An 8,294-nucleotide genomic window follows, 5' to 3' on the forward strand; every position below is an offset into this window, starting at 1 on the left:
GAATATATACATATTAGAGTACTACTCAGCAGTAAAAAACAAGGACTTCTTGAAGTTTGCAGGCAAATGGATGGAAATAGAAAACACTATCCTGAGTGAGGTAAGCCAGACCCAAAAAGAGGAACATGGGATGTACTCACTCATATTTGGTTTCTAGCCATAAATAAAGGACATTGAGCCTATAATTCGGGTTCTTAGAGAAGCTAAATAAGAAGGAGAACCCAAAGACAACCCACATTTTTAAATGAGCAAAGCAGAGATCTTTCTTATCTTACTTTAGATTGCTTTCTGAATTCAAATAGACAACAGCCTCATGGCTCATAGTCCCCGAGTCTGGAAAGTCCAAAGCCATTGTCAGGTATGGGAAAGGGGTCACTTCCTAGCTTGAAAATGAACAATAAACAAAAGAAACGATGCCCAATATCACTAGCCATGAGAAAAATTCAAATCAAAGCAATATGAGGTTTCACTTCATATTCACTAAGATGCTGTGATCAGTCCCGTTTCTATGTAACTATTCCACAAGACAGAAAAACATACATCTATTTTTTTTTTAAAAAAAAAAAAGGGGGGGGGAGTTCACAATATTATTTGTGACATCCAAAACAAAATACACTAAAGAAACAAATAAAAACTCAGAAAGGATTACAAAACTACGAAACAGAACAAAGAACATATACATGAATTTTGAAGATGTTTCCTAAGTCAAAAAAATCAGACACAAAGGACACAAATACTACATCTAGTTCTATGGAATCTCTAAAACATACAAAAAAGCTACAGGCGAAGAGATGGAGGCGGAAAAAGTGGTAGCTAATGAGTATGGGTTTTCTTTGGAGGGAAAGGGGGGACTGATGAAAAGGTTCAATTGCCAAGCATGGTGGCACACATCTTTAATCCCAGCAACCAGAAGGCGGAGGTAGGTGGATCTCTGTGTTCAAAGCCAGCCTGGTCTATACAGCCAATTCAAGGCCAGCCAAGATTACATAGAGACCCTGTCTCAAACAAAAACAGCAACAGAAATGCTTATACCTTAAGAAAATACCTTAAGAGGATAAACTACAGGGTATGCCCACACAGACAAGTTTTTGTTATTACTATTGCTTTTTAAGTGTAGAGTCCACAAGGATCAGATCTATTGGCCTACGCTCAACTGGCACATTAAAAATTCGAGAAAGAAATGAACAGTTATGAGACTGTGCCAGCTTGTGTAGAACTGCTCCTCTCTCAAGTGCTGGGATTGCAGGCAGGCATCATCATGCCTGACAAGAGTGTGTATTTCTTTTACTACTTTTTCAGATGGGAAAAATAGAATTAAGTCCAAATTCATACAAATTCTCACACACACGTTTATAAAATGACAGAGAAAAAAACTTATGGAGGAGGGATCTCCATAAACCTTGAAATGATTAAAATAAGCATAAAAATGTGGCTCAAGGACAGTGATTGCCTAGCACAAACAAGGTGTTTGGTTCAAAACCACACACACACACACACTTAAGATAAAATACAGACCCAAGAAAGACATAAAGCAAAATACAGAGCTAAAGAGTTATCCAAGTTACTAGAATAAAGAAGTTTCTCTGAATAATGGAGTACACAAAACATACTCCAAAAAAAAACCCTGAAATGTCTGACTATATGAAAACAAGTAATATGAATCTTGGGCTTTTGAAAATCAAAAAATCAACAAAGAATTAAACTAGCATCCCTAAGAATGATGTACTCATGCAGCAAGCACTTTAACCACATTGATCAAAGACCAAAGACTGACCACTAACAACTTGACATGACTCCAAGGACATATTTTACTCAGGTAACTATCAGCAAAACAAGAGAAGAATTTAATGTCAGTATGAACTGAACAGAAGCACACCCTACAAGATAACCAGCTATGTCTTTAAAAAAAAAATCCCTGTCAAAACACTACAAACCATCATAGAGTAGAACTGAAGGTGATTGAAAAGACAACTTAGAGCCAGGCGATGGTGGTGCACACCTTTAATCCTAGCACTCAGGAGGTAGAGGCAGGCGGATCTCTGTAAGTTCGAGGCCAGCCTGGTCTACAAGAGCTAGTTCCAGGACAGGCTCCAAAGTTACAGAGAAACCCTGTCTCGAAAAAACAAACAAAGAAAGAAAGAGGGAGAGAGGGAGAGAGGGAGGGAGGGAGGGAGGGAGGGAGGGAGGGAGAGAGAGAGGGAGAGAGAGAGAGAGAGAGAGAGAGAGAGAGAGAGAGAGAGAGAGAGAGAGAGAGAGAGAGAATTTAATGCCACACACGATCCTGAAATGAATCTTGAATCAAAACTATTTTTAAAAAATAAAACATACCAAGCTCATCCCAGTAAAGTTTCTTTGCAGAAAACTGTCTGGATTGGACTGAGCAGACCATCTGATCAAGGGCTCAGAACAAAGGAAAAAATAAACATGAATGTTTACTTACAAGAGAAAGGAAAGAGAAAGAAGACATTTTTCCTCCGAACTCAGTATGTCATTTTTTTATTATTAAGTTAAAAAATTAAAAAACAAAAATTAAAAAATAAAACATATACAAGTAATAGCCATATAATGGGCAGTTAAGGGTTGTTGGCAAAGATAAAGACATTTCTTTTTCTTTTTTGTAACATTTTTTTATTATGTGCATGTGTGTGTCCATATGAGTGAATGCCATCTATGTTGAATGCTCTCTCTTAAGTAGGAACGGTGCGATGGGTACCTTGGAGTTGTAATTAATTACAGGTGACTATATGTCTCAAGACTTAGGAGCTGAAAACCAAATTCGTGTCCTCTGGAAGAGCAGTTAAGTGTTCTTAATCACCAAGTCTCTACAACCCCCATCGCAAGAGGAACACTTTTTTCAGTGGTGTAGCCACTGAAAGGTTGGTAGAATACCTATGCTCCTTTGCGCTCGTGGAGGACAAAAATAAAACAAAATGCTCATATTTTAAAGAGAATCTTCACTAAAAAATTTCAGTGTAGTCTCACAATATCTACTATATTACTTCTAGTAATTCAGCCCCCCACACACACTATATTAATATATGCCCGTATCACACCTGTCTGTGCTACACTCACTGTGTATATAAAACACAGTAGTAGACATGTTTTTAAGAGAAAGAAAAGCTAATGTAGCAAAACGTTAGTAACGCAACAACCTGGATGGATGGTTTAGTCACGATCTACTAAACTCTGCCAGCAAATTGGCTATGGGTGTGAAATCTTTCAAATTACAAAAGCTGAGAGAAGGCAGAGGAAGAACAGAGGGAAGTTATTGAAGGGAGATGAACAAAAGCGTGTTTTTACAGGAAAATGAAACCACTGAAAACCAAGGAAGAGATAGCAAAACAGCTAAAAAGCGCGTGGGGGGGGGGGGGAGGGACACCTCCCTGACTACAATCATTATATAAACACACACACACACACACACACACACACACACGAGAGAGAGAGAGAGAGAGAGAGACAGAGACAGAGAGAGAGAGAGAGACAGAGAGAGAGAGACTGGGAGACTTTGCAAGTATCAGTAGAGAGAAAAGGAAAACTACCTAGAAGGTTCCACGGAAAGCATCCCCGCCCACTTGAGCGTAGTAGCCCACTCAGCGCAAGACCGGCAGATCCGGGGGGCCCGGCGCCCAGAGGATCTCGGCAAAACCTCCGGAAGGGCCGGGCTCCTAAGTACTACGGAGGAAAGGGCAGGCCCACCTCACCGATAGCAGCGCAGAGGAGGAGCGTTCGCAGCAGCCAGAAAGGGACGGACCTCTCCGACCGGGGGCGTGCACACCCGCCAGGACAGCAGCATCCCGGCCACACCCTCCCGGTGAGCCCGAAAAGCCCACGGCCTCCGTGAAACCCGACGCATACGCTATGCACGCCACCCCCGCCAACACCCCCTCCCTCCGACTCCCACTCGCACAACACTCCGCGGGGAAGATGAAGCATAGAACGGCGCCGAGGCGCGGAAGAACTCACCGTTGTCGATCGGCGGCAGCCATGTTCGCGGCGACCGCGCATGCGCAGACTCCGGTCCCGGGATTCATGCGCATCCTGGAGATTCAGCCCCCTCTGGCTGGCAGCAAGGTGCTGGTTTAAGAGCTTTGCACTGTTCACTGGTCCCTGCAGCTGGCCAGACAGGCTACCTGGACCTGTCACCCAAGGCATTGCGATCAGGAAGAAATGTTTCTTCACCTTTATTTACGTAGATATAACTAAGTCATTGAGGACTCACGAATATTCATTTTCTACCTTACAATTGAGAGGGCTGCCTCTGGATACAAGATAGTCTGTCCCACGTTCTCCCCATGTTAAGATTTGGTTATAGAGTCTTATTTTTATTTACTACATAACTTGACAAAAATACGCTTAAAGGGAAAGTGCTAGCATTCAGCCAAATACACCTATTTTATTGGCAATCATAGGAGGAAATAAGCAATTTTTTAAAATTTATGTGTATGGGTGTTTTGCATGCACATATATCTGCATCTTGTGCATGCAGTGCCCCCCCCATAAAAAGGTGTCAAATCCCCTAGGTCTGAAATTATAGATGATTGTGTCGCCATGTGGGTGCTTAGAATTGAACCCATCTTACAGAAGAGCAGTAAGAGCTCTTAACCTCTCTCTCCATATCTCCAGACCCAGGCTACATCCTTAAAAACAATTTTAAAAAGAGCTAAGGAGTCTAGAAAATTAGCAAATGTTTTTTAATCAGTAGCTAAAAATCAGTAATAACCAGTAGAAACTGTGTTGAAAGGAAATAAATGTTCTCCATCTTTTATGTTAATGTACAGAATTCTGACTTTTACAAAAATTCAAAGTGGGCATTGTTGAAATAAGAAGCGGCGGCGGGGCTGCGTCCCCAACACCCCGGCCGCTTGGCTAGCTCATGCCCGAAATAACAACACACAAACTGTATTCATTTAAAGAACTGCTTGGCCCATGAACTCTAACCCTTACAAGGCTAATCTCGCACCTGGACTAGCCCATTTCTAATGATGTGTGTAAGCACCCCAAGGTGCGCTTATCGGGAAGAGTCTAGCCTCCGTCCATCCTGGTGTCTCTGCTCCAGAGTGCAGAGCTGTCGAGTCTCTCCGGAAGCAGAGCAGAGTCTGACCTCACTTCCTCTTCCGCCCAGAATTCTATTCTGTTTATTCCACCCACCTATGTTCTAAGCTATGAGGCCAAGCAGTTGGTTTATTATAATTAACCAATTACCTTCCTCCATCAGGGCATGGTGGAGGAAGCATGCCTGTGATCCCTGCACTTGCCAGGGAGAAACAGTTGGCCTTTAAAAAGCCAAAACCATACTTCTATAAAACACAGATTAAAAAAAAAATTAGTGAGTTATTTTATGGCGGTGAGCTTTTGTTTATAATTGGGTCTTGTGACACTAAGTCTGACCTCAGATTTTAAGTGATTTTCCTACATCTTTGTCCCTCGTGCTGGAATGCACCACTGTGGTCTTTTGAATAACACTGGCCCCCATAGGCACATATATTTGAATGTCTATTTCAGAAAGATTAGAAATTGTGGCCTATAGGGGCCATATTATACAGGCCGGTATTTCTACATTGTATGGCAGCCAGAATTTCAGGCCACAATTTGCACCTGCCACACAAAAGGTGGTCGCCTAGCTCTCGCCATCCTAAACAAAGAATCCGGATATGCTAATGTCGCTCTGCTCCTTTGTAATTTGGGAGATCGCCTGGGAAAGAGTTGTTAATGTTTTACTTTTTGATTTGAGTAGTGGTTCATGTAAGGACACTGTTGATCTTTGTTGCAATGTCCACCAAAGTTTACAACTGATAAAGTAAACCCTAGGTCACAAGAGTTTCATAGCAGGTTTTTTTTTTTTTTTAACTGTAAACAAAGTTTGGTCGTGTCTGCATGGCTAATAGAAAATTGCAGGTTCATGTCTGGGAAGGAGTAAGGCCAAACTCAGAAGTTTTATGTGCCTAGGCCTTAACCATGGCTCACTCCTATTTTAACATTCTTATTTGAAAACACCTCTATGTAATATAAACATAGCCTCTGCACAGGCAACTTTTACAGCAGTTGGTGACTTGTGCTGGAATGCTTAACTCTCAGTTGATGAGACTTCTCCCAGAGTGGAGAAGGCTCCTTTTCCTCCACTGTCCCCTTACAATTCTTTTTCTTTATATTCTGCCTCAACTGGACATACTGAATTCTACATCAACTTAAACTACATGTTCCCTAAACTATACCTGTCTTTCTCTCTTTCCATTTACATTTGAACTTCTCTCTGGAGTTGGGTTTTCTAAGAAGGTGGCTTCTTGAATGGGGACTGGGGGGGATACAATGGCCCATGACTCATCCTTCTATTTAAACAAGTATCTAAGTGAACCTAAGAAAAGTATTTGATGTAGGGAACCATGACAAGAACTATTTTCTTTTTTTTTTTTCATAAACTAAGCAGAAGGGGAAAAAAAGCTTAAGAATTTCCCAGAATCATACTTTAGATATGCATTCTCCTTTGAGAGAGGTTTCCTTTCTGTGACATCTTAGACTTAACTGAATTGTGCACACTTCAAAGAGCTGAGCCAGAACAAAGGAGGGAAGATAGGTTGTCCTTCCACTGATGAGGAAGGTGCCTATATCAGGCACGTGGGAAGACCCAGAAGAATAAATGGCTGTTTGTGTGCAGCTGCCACATTCACTGGCCTGACATTTACCATGACCCAATCAATAAGGGTGTGCAGTGTTGTGGATATTAAAAAAAAAAAAAAAACAAGGCTCCAGCAACCAGCAAAGAAATAAGCCAAGCAGGCTGGGCAGTGGTGGCACATGGCTTTAATCCTAGCACTTGGGAGGCAGAGACAGGTGGATCTCAGTGAGTCTAAGGTCAGCCTGTTCTACCAAGCAAGTTCCAGGATAGCCAGGACTGCTACACAGAGAAACCTTGTTTGGGGGGGGAGGGGCAGCCATCATAAACCACCACCAAGGAAGACCAATGGCTGTAAGAGATAACGAATGGCCTTAACCCAAATCAAATGAGCAAACCCAGGAACTGCAGTTAGAATGGAAAGCTTTCTGTAACTGAACAGCTTGAATCTCAAATGTGTAAGCAGACAATTCAAACAAAAGCTTCTGCAGGCTGGATGGTGAAGTGAAAAAAAAAATATCAAATTCAAAAGCAAAGCTTTAAATATTCTTTCTAGGGAAGGTGGAAAATTTCAAACAAAGTATTAAATATGGCATGGTAGTATATAGTCTCAGCACTTGGGCGGTGAAGGCAGGAGAATTAGAAGTTCAAGGGACATCATGGCCTACAATACAGAAGACCTGACTTAATAAAACAAAATAAGTTAATTCATGAGACACTGGAACATTCACAAGGAAAACAAACAAAAAGCTGGACATTTGGGGGCATTTCTGTAATCTCAGCAATCAGGATGTGGATGCAAAACAATCAGGAGTTTAAAGCCTGGACTATAGGACATCCTGTACAACAAAAAGAAAGAACAACAACAACAAACAAGAATAAACCAAAATAGCTAAAATAATAGTGTTAAGATCATGAAGGTCCTTCTACTCAGAGAGAAGCACTAAGAGAATCAAGAATATCAATCACACAGGGATGTCTCCTCAATAGCTGGATAAAAACCAAATATCTGTATTGCATCCTGAAAGCTGAGAGTGAGGTTAATAATGATCTGGTGACTGTTTTGATACCTGATGGAGAAAGCCCTCACCCTAATTCCCCAGAATGATTATCCCAGACTCTCACCTCCCTAGATCATTACCCATCCTTAAGGAAGATGTTATGCGTATTTTTATGGTCCGCTGACCTCTATGATATCAGACAGAGACCACATTGGATTCTAGCCTTTTAGCTATAGAATACACCCTCACGGTCACATGTACTTTGTAAAAGAGTCTATATAATTACACCTTAAGCTTTATTGTACCCCTGGAACTGAACTGATTGGACTGACTTGTTTGGAGACCTTTTTCCAAACTGCACTGTGTTTTAAATAAGCTGACAATGAAGACGATGAACTGTCTGCCATTAGTCTGTCTCCCCAAAGTCTGACCCAGGTTGACAAAGTCAGTCTGAATCAGGTTTTCATTCTCGTCTTCTATTGGGTTTGCTTCCCTGCCTGGATAATTGCAGGGAGCCCTCAATATAGATTTGATTCGGAATTGAAATAACAAACAGAAATGAATATAGTAGAAACAAATCCAAACAGGCTTATCTTTGACTACCAACCAAATGCAAAATGTACAAATCAATGTTGAAAAAAATGTTGAAAAACAGAATTTTTTTTAAGTGCTTCCAATGA

At 41.3% G+C, this 8,294-nt stretch overlaps 1 protein-coding gene across 3 annotated transcripts in view; it reads right to left on the minus strand.

Annotated features, from left to right (window-relative positions):
- The window catches only part of Znf329 (zinc finger protein 329), a 20,647-nt gene extending 16,642 nt beyond the window's left edge, over positions 1 to 4,005 (minus strand). Inside the window, exon 1 of one of the 3 annotated variants that reach the window (XM_050130949.1) lies at positions 3,967 to 4,005. The gene's annotated coding sequence lies outside the window, so the exon portion shown is untranslated. Of the gene's footprint in view, positions 1 to 3,542; positions 3,670 to 3,704; positions 3,861 to 3,966 lie in introns of those variants that run through there. The other 2 variants (XM_050130951.1, XM_050130950.1) reach the window with 2 other exon arrangements.
- Between the last annotated feature and the right edge of the window lie 4,289 nt (positions 4,006 to 8,294).

The sequence above is a fragment of the Alexandromys fortis genome, unplaced genomic scaffold (genome assembly GCF_014885135.2).
Source record: "Alexandromys fortis isolate MF-2015 unplaced genomic scaffold, M_Fortis_MF-2015_v1.1 scaffold_339, whole genome shotgun sequence".
In the NCBI taxonomy this organism is placed as follows: domain Eukaryota; kingdom Metazoa; phylum Chordata; class Mammalia; order Rodentia; family Cricetidae; genus Alexandromys; species Alexandromys fortis.